Genomic DNA, 17332 nt, shown 5'->3' with positions numbered 1-17332 from the left:
TGATTCTTGCTCTTTTCCCAACACATAAAGCCCGGGAAGAGAGCGACAACCAATCAGCAGCATTTAGCCCAGCAAGCACGTCATGACGTGCCTGCAGACATCGCAGTCCGAGCCCCTTCCAATTCTATGCAGTTTGGAACCGCGATAGACTTCTGGGCATCACAATGATGCCTTCATTACTCCTCGGGCTGCAATCAAAACAAACAAAAAGTTGTTTAAAATCGCCGCAGCCCAAAGGCGGTTAAAGTGCGCTGGCATCGCGATACTTCAGTCGCGGACTCGGAAGTTTGTTTAAACAAAAAAAAGTTTTTTTTTTTACGCTAATTAAAGACAAGTTTATTCTTTTTAGCTGAGGGGCTGCAGTCCAGCAGTCCATTGCCACGAGCCACCCTGCTCTCTGGCTGTTACTTCATCCCATTTCATATGCTGTACAGTTGAACTTCTTATTCTTCTTTTTACTTCTTGTATCCATTTAGCATCTTTGCCATGTTACACAGAATCCTAATAGATTATTTATTATTTATTTATTTATTTTATTTTACATTTGTTGACCGATAGTCCTGGATTGGATTAAATGTCCATTTCAGAGGAGGCCGAAAAAATCTCCACAGTGACAATAATTAAATAAATACATCATATAGAAACAAAAACAAAAAAAAAAATACAAATTACACTGAAGAAGAGATAGAGAAGGTGTTAATTATACTAAAATAAACATTAAAAGTGTACAAAAATAAAAGATGCAATAATATACAAAAATCAATCAACAGTTCAGGTGTCCATTGAATTCTCTTGAGCACTAAAAACTAAAAGGAGAGAGGAAATGAGAAAAAAAAAAAAAGAAAAATAGGGGGATGCCATGGGGAAGATCTATACAGAGTCAGGATTGGAGCATATTTCTCCAAAATGTATCTATTTCTTCTTTCTTCGGTGGTGTTTTAATTCCATGCACAGTATTAGAACAGACAAGGATCTATCATGCACTATCGCAAATAGCAAACTACAAATTTCAGCCCAGGCAGAAAAACTTAGAAGATATGCAAATAAATATAAAGGAAAGTACAAAATAAGCAATTTATTGATGACCCAAAAAGTTTTTATAGAGAACTGGGAAACAAGGTAAAATGAATTGAAAAACTGCCAAAAAAAGAAGAAATAGATAAGAAAAGCATCTAATTGGAAAACCCCAGGCCCAGATGCAGTACCAAACTTTTGGATAAAAGCGTTAACATCTTTGCACGAAGATTTAGCCGTGAGTAAGAACTATTTACATGCATGTCCCGAACAGACACCAACCTGGCTAACAACAGGAAAAATAATGCTCCTACTTAAGAGTGAACTTGCAAGCTACCCTAAAAATTATAGACCAATAACTTGCCTTCCGACAACATATAAACTATACATGAGAATTGATGCTGGCAGAGTTTATATGGATTTAAAAGAAAACTCAATTATGGCAATAAAAAGTCATATGGAAAAAAGGATCATTTGTAGTAAAATAAAGTCATAGTGGAGAACTGTAAAAAGGGGAAGAACCTAAGTATGGCATGGATTGACTACAAAAAAGCATTTGACAGTATCTTACATTCATGGATAAAAGAGTGCTTAAAAATGTATAAGATACATCCTACACTGATCAATTACATTACAGTGACCATGAATCAATGGCAGACCACACTGCAAGTAAGCCATGATAAAGGACAAATTATTGTCCCAGGAATAAAAGTTCAAAGGGGGATATTCCAGGGTGACTCTTTGTCACCGTTGCTATTCTGCCTTGCCCTTAACCCATTAAGTTGTCTACTTAACAGCTTAGGCCATGGCTATAGTCTGGCTCCTAGAAAACAACAAAATGCAAAGACTTTTCTCATCTTCTCTTTGTCGATTATTTAAAACTGTATAGCTCATCAGATGAGGAACTGAAATCACAACCACAAGTTCTCAAAACTTTTTCAGATAATATAAGAATGTCATTTGGTCTTGATAAATGTGCAAAAGCAACCTTTAAAGCAGGAAAATTTCAGTTAGGGACAAGAATGTGATATAAAGTAATTTCAGCAAAAAGGAGTAAATGAATATTTGGGAATTGATGAAGGATCAACAATAAAACACAAACAGATGCAAATAAAACGTAGTAAGGAATATGTCAGAAGACTTAAATTAATCCTGAAAACAGCACTGATCTCTAGGAACAAAATCCAAGCTATAAACTAATTTGATCTTCCTGTCCTAACTTACAGTTTTGGAGTGAATGACTGGCCACAAAACGTGTTGGATAGCTTAGATAGGAAAACAAGAAGGATGTTTCATGCTCACCAAATGATTTATAAAAATCAGTGCATACCAAGATTATATATTCTCCGTTCTGAAGGAGGGATGGGCCTCCATGAAATTGATTACATGTATAGATCTGCAATTGTGGGACTGCATACATATCTACTGAACTCACAAGACCCAAACATAGTGAAGGTTTTGAAACTCAAGGAGAAAAAATCTAAGATGACTTCTCTGCTTAATTTACCATAACCATATTGGCATCAAGCAGGAATGGAAATCAAAGCAGAAGTAGATCAAAACCAGGCAGAAACCGAATGTGCCAAAAAACAAAAGAAAGAATATAAGGTAAAGGACCAGACGAGAAGGCAAAAAATGTGAAAAATACATAAATATATTTGCAAGTATAGAAAACTTCTGGAAGAACCTCATGTTGATCAGGAACAAACACATGAATGGTTAAGGAGAGGTGAATTCAAACCAAGATATGAAAGGTTAATATTGGCAGCACAAGACAGTGGGTCACGTACACAGTGGTTTACAAAGTCCATTGAACATATGGGAGAAACAGACAAATCTAGGTTTTGCAAAACAGAATTGGAAACAGTTGCACACCCCGTTGCTGGTTGCGACATGCTATAATGGCAGAAGGACTGTATACTGAAAGGCATAATAATGTGGTGAGACTGCTGCACTGGGGATTGTGCAAACATTATGGTACTGAAGTAGTTAAAAAACACTGGAACCATGAGCCACAAAGTATCATAGAAAATGATGAAGTCTACATCACGTGGGATCATCCATTACCAACAGTTCAAAAGATAAATGCTAGAAAACCAAATATAGTTGTCCAAGAAAAGAAGACAAAAGTAGCATTGATCATTGAAATCTCCACACCCATTAACTACAGTGACAGAGAGAGACACAAAGTTGTAAAATATCAGGATTTGCAGGCAGAAACAAGAGCAATGATGAAGAAAGATAACCATACAGTTCCCATAGTAGTATGAGCAATGGGTCTTATAAAAAAAAAGAGTCTGGAATCGTATTTAGATATGCTACCAATACATGTAACTCCATACGAATTGCAGAAGGAGTCATTACTGGGCACATTGTGGGTGCTGCGAAGAGCACTTTTGGCTGACATCAAAGAGTGAAACAATACTAATTTCATGAACTTTAATCGTATTTTGACTTAAGAATGGGGTCCATTCCTGTTATGGTATTAGAAACCCAAAAGATTTGGAGACATTAAAAAGATAGTCCTAATTACTGTGTTCATTTGTTTTATCAAACTTCTAACTCACTTGAAGGTATAGCTGATGTACAGCTAGCTTCAAAGGTAACATAACCTGCTGGCATGGTGTTGGAATATATTGCTATTATCATATACTTACGTTATCATTAATCTGTATAAGTCAATTTATACATGTTGCCAGTCCTTTCATATGTTGGTAAATTGTCAGCATTGTAATCTGTCTGTGACCTAAAGGAGGGAGATAGAATTCAACAATATACATACAGAGATGGGTAAAAGACCCCCACTGGCAGGATATTTTCCACATATGCAGTAATAATATATGGATAAAAAGGAAGCAGTCTCGGACATCTATATATACTGATAGAATGAATATATATCTGTAGTGTTATTTCTGACTAAACTGCAATATCTGTGGTATGTTTATGGAAACCAGTGACTTCTGAGGATTTCTGTAAGTTGTATGTTCACTGATTAGTTTACTGATTATTACTAACCATCAGAAAGTAACTAGTAGTTGTTAGTGCATGTGGTCTGGTAGAAACAACATGAGGATGGTTCACTGTTTATTGTGTTGATACGTTGCCACAGGTGCATAAAAGTTCATTTTAATATGCTGTTTTTTTGCTCTGTTTCTGTATAACTTCCATTATGCACCATATTGTGACAGTAACATTTGTTATGATGTGTATCACTGACGGTGGTTGTATATGACAGGCATCTGACATTCTTAGAGTATACATGCTCTTTTTTTTTTTGCATGTGCATATAACTGTGGAACACCATTTCTATGTCACACTGGTTGTGTGGTTGTCCCTTACTTGTTATGATATACACTGCCATGGGTTCAAATCCTACATGTGAGCTATGCAACTTTTTAATGGATTGTACATGTTATGATGTTTTTTTTCATATTTATTCTGATTATCTATTCATAACAGTAAAACAAATGAAACTGATTGTGTAGCACAGCTTTATATTGTACATGAGAGGTGAGATAGTCAATTGACATATGCGTGTAACATATCAATATGCGTGCCTCCATATAAAGTATAACATTTGCATATCACACTGTCTTCCAGATGTCAGAAGTAGGGAAGACAAATTCTTACACAGACATAATGAAATTATAATCGAGGTTCCTCCCCAGCATGATTGCAATCTTCTCGGATGGACAGGCAATACTGTCAGGAGGAATGAAGTGTGAACAGGCCTTTCAAACATGATGAATGCTTTGGGCAGTCACAACAGATCCAGTGAGGCCTGCCAGTAATGTTACTCTGGCACAATCCTCAGTGCAGCTTACAGACTGCTGCTATGAGAGGGTGAGGAATGTCACTGGAGGTGGGCCACCCTTGCCTCCCCAGATGAGATAACAGTGTTACTGGCCTCAAATCATACCACCAGGACATATGTTGCCCTCATGCTTAATGTTGACAGGTGCAGATTCTGTTTACATCAAAGTTGGGGTCCTGTACTTACTGACTAGTCCCTCAGGTATTTCACCATGTTGGAAAGCAGCCGTCAGACCACTTTCCCTTCATATTGCAGCATCATGGACATTACCAGAATGTGCCACCATGATATTAGTAACAAGGGATCTGCTGAGCACACCACTTGACACCCCTTTCTTTTGATGTACAGTTCTGCATCAGGTACAGCAGTTGTTTTAAATGGAAAGTTGGTGCAGTCTATTGGACCGAGGATGCAGGAGAAATTGGCTATAGCACAGAATTGTTGCATGGCAGTTTAATCTATGACTGTTGCAGAGAAGTGGATGTAATCATCCACCTTGGTGCACATTACTGCCAGGAAATGCAAGAGAATTTAAATGGCAGCTGTCTGGGATACTCGTATGGCATCTCCCTTATGCTGCAGAAATGTTCCAGAGACCAGTATACCTAGGCTCAGGCAAACTTTTGTTAGCAAGTGTATGCGTGCGTGCATGTTTGCGCGTGTGTGTGTTTGTACAAATACGAAGAGTGAAAGCGATTGAGCAGTGGCAGCAGCAAAGCAGTTTCATACCTCTTAACTTCTTAGCTCAAGATAGAAACTGCAAAGTTGCTTGAACAGGATTTGTGGAGAGAAAGGGAGAGACCAACCCCAGACTGACTGTGATCTCTGTGTGCTCTTAAGGGAAATTGTACTTTAGTGTGTGTGTATTTATTATCCTTTCCCTATATGGATGCCCCTCACTGGTGTTAGTGGTGAGGATTGAGACTCCTTGATTGCTGGGCCAGTGCACGGGCATCACAGGGGGAAACATTTCAGGACAAACTGCTAAATGGATCACTGGAGGAAATGTTTTCATTTGGCATCAATGAAGTGCTAAGGCCTGCTTTAGATCAATTATTAAGTATGCTATACCTGTGTCACGGGATTGTGAATGAAAGCTGTGTTTTACTTAGGTTATTCTGGAGGACCAGAATCTTTGTATTAGCTACATGCTAATTTGTATCCAAAACAGCACAGTCATGAAGCAATCAATATTACTGCCTTACATTACTTATGCCCCCAGTTCAGTTCTAAATGGTGGCACTTTAGCTGACTCTGTAACATCTGCTTGTGAATTCTGATGCTGCATTTCCTCCCACATCCAATGACATAATGTGCAATTAAATGACACTTCTTCATTTGTTCTTACTGTATTGTGTGCCCATGTGCCTGGCAGTTCATTGGTGGAACTCTGTACTATGGCTCTGCATTGAGGCTAAGTGGGTAATTGAGGAAATAATGAGTGATGTTTGGCAGTGTGGCATGTCTGACCACCTCTCAGTACATGAAGCATCACTGTTGGCTTGCACCATACTTTTTGTATTCACATACAACATGATTTGGGAGAGCCTTAGAAAATAAAAAAACTTTACCAAATGAAAATAAATAGCTTCAGGTAAACTGTATGTCATGGTCGTCAAGGTACTGGGGGACATTTTTATCCTAGTCTTGCACTGAATTCATTATCCAGGCTTCTCCAATTCATAGGTAAGTACTAAGTGAGCAGTTAGGATAGGAAGAGATAAGCTATCAGTGCTGATATATAACCAATCTACAGCAGTCCCCATGAATGGAATGGTATTCTTGTGGAAGTTTGGAAGTTAGAAGGGAAAAACTGATAAAGATCTGGAAGGATTTGTTTAACAGTATTCAAAGAGGAGGAGAAGTGCCAACATCCTAGAAGAAAGTGGTGATAGCTGTAATACCTAAAGAGGGTAAAGATCCATCAGATCCAGCTTCATACAGGCCGACAGTATTTCAATACTAAACCACGATTATAAAGTGTTTACATCTATAATGGCTAAGAGAATGGTAAAGGTGGTGCCAACCATTGATAGATATGGGTCAATGTGGTTTTGTGGCGGGGAGGCAAACGTTTGACAACATTAACAGAACACTGATGATCCAGAGGCAAGCAGAATGTAAGAAAATGCCACTGCTGTTGATCTTGATGCAGAGAAAGCATTGGACAGAGTAGGCTGGGACTTTAGGAGCAGAGCAATGGAAGCATTTTCATTCCCTGATCAAACTGTAAGGTTGATTAGGAGGCTATATGAGGGATTGGAGGTGAAAACTAAAATGGGCGGCGGTCCTCTTTGATAATCACTGCTTGAGCAGAGGAACCAGGCAGGGATGTATTTCTCCCCTTTGCTATTTGCATTATATTTAGAACCACTGGAAAAGAAAATAAAGGACTCAGAAATTAAATGTAGTCAAGAAACAGTGAATCTTGATCAGAACAAAATGAAAGGCAGTGATGCATAACAGAATGTTAATAAAGCTGCAGATAGCAGCATCAGAAATGGACTGCAGACATGCAATGCAATGTATGAAAGCATCACTCATGGGAATCTCACTGTTGGAAAATGTTGAAAAGCAAGTAGAGGAGTCAGTCAAGAGCATGTACTGAAGAAAATATTACATTTAGCTTTCATTATTTTACTGCAGTGATATGAAAGAAACGAACGTGATGCAGCTCAGATAAAGTGTCAGTTCTGTCATTTTGCTGTATAATCTCTGCCAGAGAAACTTGGATTGCAGCCTGTAGGACTAATAACTAAACTAATAAAACAACAGGCTGCAGCTATACTTGGAAATGCAGAACTCAGAATGAAAAAATAACAGGTCAAGTGAAGCTAATAGAAAAAAATGTTATAATACTTCTGTGGAGAATGGTACCGCCAGACACATAAAATGGTTTCATTCTCATTCTGAATGAGAAAAAACTGCACAGATTGTTAAAAGACATAGAGCAAAATAAACTGACAATGAACAAATCCAGTAATTCTGCAAGATGCAATGCCTGTACTATAAAGTACATTTGATGTAAACTCTGGAGAAGGCATCAAATAACACGAAATGCAAGGAATAGAGAACTCCATGTAGTAATGTTTGTGAGCTGAATCACAAATGTGTTAGTAAAGTCCATGAAGTACTATTGTTTGGTGAAAACAAAAGCCACTGGCTAAGCTAATTAACATCTCAAAAAAAACTGAATAACTCTGTTTACTAATCCTTTCCACAGAAACTAGAAGTCAGGAAAAGGCAGGTCATTAAAAACATTTAGAAGACACCTTTCTTTGAAATTAACAAGCCACAAGCTAAAATAATTAATGGCTCAACCTAAAAGGTGTTGTGAGTAGATCAGAAAAAAAGAAGCACTGTGATTAAAAGGCTGAACCTTCCTGTATGTAACCCTCCCCCTCCCTACACAGACAAGTCTCCAGCATGCTCAGAATTACACACTGCTCAAGGTAAACATTGCAGAATGTAATCAAATAAATGCTGGGAATGTCCCTTTAATAAGCTCTTCCCTTTCTACACTGCTATTGCTAGCTTGAATTATTTGTTTGCTTTCCTTATGCTTATACTTATGCTTATATTGAACACGTGCATGTTGCCTCTCATTGCCTGTGCTACTCATTTACTTGGCCTGAATTCATTATCTAGCTAGCTATTGGATGTTGTTGTCTTTCGGCTTTTACGGGTTAGGGGTCGCCACAGCGGAACTCCGGTCTGCTAATGATTGGCAGTAGATTTTCACAAACGCCAAGGTGCCAGCTCGACATTCAATCTTCAACTAAGGCACGTCCATTTACGCATGCCTTTCAAATGCCCACCCAACCGCGGGGAGGACATGCAGACTCCACACAGAAGACACTCCCCGCACTCCAGCCGAGAACTGAATGGGAGAACCTCTTGCTGTGAGGCAACAACGCGACTGCTGCACTACCATGGTAGCTAGCTAGCTATTAGATAAAGTAATGTATTTTTACATTCGAACAGGCATTTGTTTTTATATCAAGAGGTCAGTGGATTTTCTGTCTAGTGCACTAGGAGGTAGCCTGGTCTGTTTAGGTTGGGGAAACACTTGAAATTTTTGCATGTAGTTTTATTGGCTGGAGGGTGTATTAATCAACTTTTCTTGTTTTTAGTGCATTCATAAATTCTGTACAATTGAGTGGCGTTTGGCTCATTTATACAAAGTGAAGAGTTTTATTGAATAATCATACCTTTATACGCTGTTTAAAGTACACTGTTGCAGTTATATCTTTAAGTTTGTTTGTGGTAGCATTTCATATCTGTTAAGTTTATTTGTGGTAGCATTTCACTCTGGACACACCTTTTCTTTGCTTTTACATTAGGAAAACTGTGTTTATTCATCTAGTGACAGTAGGTGTTTACCCAGTCTATCGGAGCTAGGAAGCACACAAAAGGGATCTAAGTATCTTTTTGCATTTCTATTTTATAATCTGACTATACTTCAGGAGTTAAAAAAACTGTTTCATCTGCTGCTGCTTTAAGTATTTAATTGCACTGTATTACATTGTATCTGTTAGTTGTAGGGTTGTTGTAAGTAGTTTGTGTAGTCTTGTGGTACTTGGTCTCCAAACCATCTATTTTACATTAAAAGGGTGTTTGTATTGTGTGGTTTGCTCTTGTCCCAGAGGTGTGCTGATCTAACCTGTCTGAGTTAGGGAATGCTGGTGGAAGCCTTGCTTGCCTGACTGGTAGTTAGCTTAAAACTTGTTTCTCTTTGCTCATATTTAAGCCTTAAATTTGCATGGTGCAGCTTTTCATCCAGCAGTGGTTAGCAGTGCCCTTGTAAAGATACAAAAGCCTAGAAGCTGACTTTTTCCCAAACAGCTGTCAGTGAGGCCCTTCCAAGTTTCTCTGCTGCTTTGAGCAGCATTGCCTTATTGACCAACCTTAGCCTACACAAAGTATAGCTCTCTTTTGTAGTTTCAGCACTACCAGCACAGTCCTGTTAAGTCAACCCATTCCCTTCCATAATAAAACACACAGTAAGAGCTTGCTATCATGGATGGGCAGCTTTCCATCATCTGTATGGCCAGCCAGATAGACATGGGCAACCTGAAACAATGGAGCAATTGTCTCATGTATACCAACAACCATGTATTCCTGAAACAAGCAAATACCTTATGTGAGAGATGTAGTTACACTATGAAATTGGACACAAGACTCTCACATAAGGATAAACTGAAGCCAGTTTGTCAGCAGACACATATTTCCCACACTATATAAAGACATGACACATAAACCCACATATGCAGAGGTACTCACTAGAAACTCTTGCAAATGATCAGAGGCCTCCCAAACAGAAACTACTTACACACATAATGAAAAAATACAACCACAACACATAATAGCATAAACACCAGTGCTACAACAAATAAGCTCACAAGGTGTTACACCACAAAACCTAATATATTGGTCATAGGTGACTCCATTGTGAGACACACGAGTGCTCCCCTCACCAGAATGGATATAATGGAGGTTATGTCAGGTGCCAGGATCCATCAGTTCACTCAGGCACTCAAGTCAATACGCCATAAGTACTGGTTTGACTCCATCATAGTCCATGTGGGGATGAATGAATTAAAATGTACTCACTGGACTATATGAACAGAGACATGACTGAGCTCTCAGATTATGTATACAGCTGGACTTAAACAGCATTCTACCTTCTCCAAAGATGATGCCACAATACAATAAAACTTGATTAACTTTAACAATTGACTTAGCTTCTGGTGTCAGTCTAAGGAGATCTAATATCTGACAGCCTGAGAAGACATGGTCAACAGGCCATGCTGCTTTGCCAGAGATTATTTGCACCTGTCTTCTCTTCTTCTTCTTCTTTTGGATACTGCCAAAGGCATTGGCCACCTCTATTGTGCATTTTTTAGACAGTGCCAAAATATCCAAGCTCCTAGCATAACAAAATCCTCTGTAGATAAACTCAAGGTACTGCTGCTTAATGTTAGGAGTCTAAACAAGAAACTGCGCTTCCTCAAAGCACTTCTCACTTTGGAAGACGTTGACATCTGTGCAGTCGCAGAGACATGGTTCAAAGGGGCAGAAACCATCCCAGACATGTAAGGCTACAATGCCTTACATATGTTCAGACCACAAATTGAGCATGAATGAACAAAAGGAGGAGATGTATCCATCTTCATTAAGGATAAGTACACCTCAAAACTGATCAAACAGTATGACTCTCTTGAGCTACTCCATGTCCAATTAACTATAGGCGAAGCCAACTACCACATCATTAGCTAGGTATAGGTCCCCCACCATGAAACAGGAAAAGCATACTGTATAACTGGACTTACTAGAGTCACTTGCCATACAGCCCAACTCTTACGTATGGGTGATTTTTTTTTATCCTACCATTGACTGAGAAATGTACATGACCACAAACATCCTGGCTCAGAGGTTCTTCGACTTTGTCAATTCAAATGCTCTGGAACAGCTAGTCAGCACACCCACAAGAGGCTCAAATGTCCTGTACATAGTACTCACTAACATGGGAGAGAATTGCACCCCGCCATGTGATGTCCTCACTGGTAAGATTGGATAATAAATCAGTGTTGTTCAATGTAATTATAAGACCAGATACCCCATCAAGCTCAAAAATGCTTAAACATTTTTCTAAGGCAAATTATCTTCTATTAAGTGATGATATAAGAAGTTTCAAAGCCCCCTCAAATGCAGATAAGATGGACTCCTATGCAGTGGTGTACACCAATGCCCTGTAAGACCACTTAAGCAATTTTATAACATCATCTGTACCTGACCGGATTAAAACCAGGTCTTGCCAAAAAAACAAGCCACCCTGATGGACCACTGTATAAACAGGATCTACAACAAGACAAAGAAACTAATGCCCAAGAACAAGAGGGAACCTGCTCAGAGTGAAAGAAATCCCTCTCTAGCTTAAACAAACAAATCAGAGATCTTGCCAAGTCCTTCAAAGCTAACTACAAAGTAAACGTAGCCTCACTAGCTAAGGATAACCACAAGGCATTTTTTAACTATTTCCAAAATTTAAATGGGAATACACAGCTATGCAAAGATCTGGTTATGGGTCACACTACCCATACTCCACTACATGTAATAGGCAACTTTCTAGCTGAAAGATTTGGAAAAACCTCACCTCCCTGTTCCCTCCAGTCATCCACCAAAATATACCTGCCACCATTCCACAGGCTATTATCTCAAGAGAACAGGTCAACTCAGCACTCTCCAAAGCCAATAACATGGCATCAATGGGACCAGACAACATCCCTGGTTGCCTTTTAAACAACTTAAAATCTAACCTGGCAAACACATTTGGATCCCTGTTTAACCACAGCCTGAGAACTGGTTGTATTCTGGCAGAATGGATGAGAGCAACAGTAATCCCTCTGCGTAAAGGGGGACCATCAATCAACCCTGGGAATTATAGGCCTATAAGCTTCACTAGAATCATCTGCAAGGCCATATAAAGAATCATTAAGAACCTTATTAACAAGGACATAAGTAATCTCCAAACTCTGGGCCCAACCCAGTTTGGATTTGTTAAAGGTAGATCATACCTGTTAAACATGGCAGACTTCTTCAAGAAAGTCACCAAGGCCCTGGACGAGGGAAAGACAATACGACCACTTATCTTGACCTAGCCAAGTCATTTGACACAATCCACATTCAGGTATTATAGAGAAACTCGCCCAATTTTGAATTAACCCCTACATTTCCAGATAGGTAACCAACTGGCTAACTGACAGGACACATACTGTCAAAGTAGGTGACTTCACCTCTAGTAAAAGACCAGTCAACAGTGGCATACCACAGGGCTCTGTGTTGGGACCTTTACGTAAGACTTTATTTTTTAGAAGTCCAGGCAAACTTGTACAGCCTGTGGCTGACCAAGTTCACTGATGATTGCAAACTGGAAGCAATCATTGAGTCCCCAGTGACGTTAATATAGCGGAGACAGGATTAACATAGACTAATGATTGGTGCCAAACTCGTGGATTAAAGCTAAATGCAAATGAATGCATTATTATTCCTTTTGAGAAAGCTGACATCCCTTGTAATAACATTATAAATTGCACACCCCCTAAGTGAAGACCCAGTAGTATGTGATCTGGGTACTCAGTTGATAGCAATCTGCACATTGATCACCACATTTTCACAGTAGTAAGGAAATCCTCCTATGTAAAAGCATCACATCTAGATCTAAGGATGTTATAATTACATCATACTTGGTCCTCATCAGACCAATAATTGAATACAATGCTCCTGTCTATGTGTACCTCACCAGACACCAGCAACAATTGGAGAGACCACAGAGGTTTCTCACCAAGAAGTTATAGGGTACACCAAACAAGTCTTACATGGAAAGACATAAAGCCCTGTCACTGTATTATTTCTTCTACAGGTTGTTAAGGGGGGACCTCTGCCTGGCTTACAGGGCAGTGTCTGAGCAGGCCCTGATGGAAATGCTACACATTCATAAATCAAACTGCAGGAGGGTCACTTACTCCAGTGATCTTAATCTAGCCTCTGACATCATCAGATCATGTTGGATAGATAGATACATCTCCCAGAGACTGCCACTTCTCTAGAACAAGTTCCAATTACTATGAAACAGAGGCTCTCCCTGACCCTCTTCAAATGCAGCCTAGATCAATGAATGGGTGATCACAATTAACTCCTGGGGTGGTGCCCATGTCCCTCCTGTATACAGAAAGTTGGCATTAACTACCATAGACCCTTACCTCTGTGAATGTCACTCAACTAATCACCAACAATTGGAGCAGTTTGAGATAAATATGTGTAGGCATGTAAAGGCTCTAGGGCCGTTAGCCTATTAACCTCCTATTAACCTATGAACCTATGAACAAAGATGTTCACAGCAAGTATCTTCAGCTGAATTCAGCCTGTAGACTATGTCAGTAGTGTCTTTCTCTCCCCTCTCTCTTTCTGTCTGTCTGAACCTCTTAATAGCTTTCTGTTCTTGAGTCCTGTAATAGGAACAATCTTCCTTATATCTTTTTACAGGTATTCATTCAGTCTGCTGTCTTTCTAAAAGAACCCTTGCACCAGAGCGTAAATTTGTCCTCCACCCCACACTGAATAAGGACAAACAACACAGTGAATGGGCTTACATGGCCATCTTTTTATACTAGACTAACTGTTTCATTAAGCAGTGCTGCTGTAGCTAAAACAGCATAGTTTCTCTCTGCACATAAATCAACATTCTCATTTAAAGTGACAGCAACACTTCTCTGACTAATACAACAAAAGTTACTGTGTTACATACTAGCAGTCTCAGTGGTCCAATAGTTTCCACACTTACCTTTGTAGCCGAAAGGCTAGACAGCTGTGGGTGCTTTTCCTTTCCCGGCTAATTGAATTAATTCTGTAGCCATATTAGCTCTGTTCGTAGACAATGAGACTATTGATCTGTGGGTTCTGGTCTCAATCTCGCTCTGGATGCAGCCCTTTTCTGCATGACAGTTAGTGCAAACGATTAATGCTATAAGCTGTTAACAAGCTGCATCCTGTAGTGTAGGGTTTGGTTCCCCAATCTTCATTTACCCAGTCTATGACTCTGACTGAGTCACTTAAGAAGACAGTGCTCTGGGGGAATAGGACTAGAGTCTCCAGTGGTCTGCTGGACTACATGTCTAGCAAGTATCTATAAACCTCCATGTTCTTAAAGGAACACTTTTATTTACCATATATCTTTAAAGTAAAACTTAAACTACTCTTATTCACAATTCAAAATAAAGAGGAAAGGAAAACACTGACCTTTGGACTGAAGATTGAACTCAGGACTCCACCCCCACAATATTATGTGTGGTTGTCACTGCCTCTAAACCAACAGGAAGTCTCTGGATAGTCTGTTTCCCAGTTTCTCCCAAAAGCAGTTTCTCCCTTCATCTGGCAAGCTAACATGATGTTGACTTTTGAGCACACACAAGCATCCAGTCCAGAACAAGCCATTAACTTTGTATTTTATTAACTGAACAGGAAACAAAAGCACAGACCCTTTTCTGGAGGTTGAACCCAAGACCCCCCACACACACATGCTATGCAGTTGTCCATGTTCCTGGGGCAGCAAAGATTCTCCGGACAAATACGTAGTTGGTTTCCCAAAGGGGTACCTAATTGCCCAGAGTGTGTGTCTGTTTATTTCAGCATTGGAAGTGACAACTCCACAGAATGGGGGGGGGGGGCTAAGTCCTTGTCCTAGGTTCAAATCAGTATTTTCCTTTGTTGTTCGTTGTTAACACAATAATAGGTTAATGGTTTGTACTGCACTGGATGCTTAGTTACAACAGTAGTTCAATTTGCACACTTTACACTCACTTTTAGCACTATTTACAACATCTTCATTAATTTGGACAGTTTATTTTGATGAGCTCTGCCATGCTATACTAGATGTTGTCTGAGTTATGGTTATACAGTTTTATTCTAAGACACTTCATTCTTGATCCTTCCCTTCAGTTTTGTGTGTCCCTGCAGAGCACCTTATTTTTGTATTCCGCTCTGATGGAAAGTGTCACCTGAGGCAAAACATTGCTTCTTTTGCTTGTTCCACTGAGCTGATGGGTAAAATTTGAAGGTTCTGTGTGCTCCTCCCATTTACTTTAATAATTTGTTGATCATACAATTACACTATGAAGACATATATATTTGTGCTTCATGACAAATAATTATTAATGCAATTGCTCAAAGTGTTACGGAGCGCCATGGATGATTTACTAGTGTGGGGGGGGGGATTTATTAGTCATAGTTGATTGACAGAAGGCAACATTCAGGGCATCATAGCTACTACATGGAAAATCATTATAAGATGGTGTAATGTTTTATTAGGTTTGATTTGGTGTATGTGCAGAATGTCACAACTCTGACCTCAGAGCAGAACTGGGATGGTGCAACGCTTAGTTTAGCAAGGCTGTCTGAGATGATTTTCAGGATGTCCTCCAGTATGACTCAACCCCTTTGCTGCATTGTCTGCCATCTATCTGGGACAGTTAATATTTATGAAGCTGAGTAGTTTTTGTATACAATGATTAGTGGAGGCATAGTTTGCACAGTCAACAGAGGGGTAATTAAAGTCACTGAATAGGAAAGTAGTTTCCAGGTATTTGGAGTGCTATTTGATTATCAAGGAAGTGATTGTGTTTTTTGGATGACATGAAGAGTGTCCAACAGCATGTTACAAAAGTTAGCCTATGCTGTTTTTTTGTAACCAGGGTTTGATATTATTTTTGGCTTATGGTTTAACTCTATATTGTCCCAGCCCCCTTTAAATAACTCACACCAACACATAAAGACATTTGATGACCTTTATTAATAATATTACATAAACATAAACTTTACTCACACTGTACAAATAACAGTAAAACAATAAATGCACAACTCTCAACAATCTCAGGGCAGTGTTCCTACTCACCCTGGCCGATTCATACATCAGCGCAGCGTACCCACTCACCCTGTTCCATCATCCACCAGTGTAGCGTTCCTACTCACTCGACATACCATAAACGGGCAGCGTACCCGCTCATCCCTTTTAAGCCAACCATCAACCAATGAAATTCCCTTATAGTCAAGCAGCGTCCAGCAACTGACTTGATCCCCAACACAAATCCATGACCACCTTCACTTCAAGGGGGAACAGAAGAGGACAATCATGTCCCTCTTCTCCGACCTTAAGCTAACAAAAATGTAACCAAGAAATTATTCGGGAGGGAGAGAAGGACACCAACTCCCACCTAAATGTGACACCACTTCCTCTATTCCAAAATATATACAACTACTGTAAGTTCCTCCCTAACCTACCTCACTTCCCCTAATCTCTCAAACTACTTAACCTTTACTACCCAAGGCCTAGCCCCTGTTACCTGACAACCAAACCAAAACCCCTTCCCCTTTCCTCCAAAGATACCCCCCACCCATAACTAAAGAGGGTCCAGTACAAATTGGTTTGTCCCAAACCTCACTTGTCCCGGCCCCCTTTAAATAACTCACACTAACACATAAAGACATTTGAAGACCTTTATTAATAATATTACATAAACATAAACTTTATTCACACCAAACAAATAACAGTAAAACAATAAACTCATAACTCTCAATGATCTCAGGGCAGCGTACCTACTCACCCTGGCCGATTCATACATCATGGCAGCGTACCTATTCACCCTGTTCCGTCATCCACCAGGGGAGTGTTCCTACTCACCCAACATACCATAAATGGGCAGCATACCTGCTCACCCCTTTCAAACCAACCATTAACCAATGAAATTCACTTATAGTCAAGCAGCGTCCAGCAACTCACTTGATCCCCAACTCAAATCCATGATCACCTTCACCTCAAGGGGGAACAGAAGAGGACAATCCTATCCCTCATCTCCGCCCACCAGCATGAACCCAAGCTGTTCCCCCTCCTATTCTATAGCCTTCACAATACCTTCTAAAAACAACTTCAAGTGAATGTTAAACAAATCC

Source organism: Protopterus annectens, chromosome 1.part1 (genome assembly GCF_019279795.1).
Source record: "Protopterus annectens isolate FY-2018-M chromosome 1.part1, PAN1.0, whole genome shotgun sequence".
NCBI classification, from domain to species: Eukaryota; Metazoa; Chordata; order Ceratodontiformes; family Protopteridae; genus Protopterus; species Protopterus annectens.
This window is presented reverse-complemented; position numbering follows the sequence as displayed.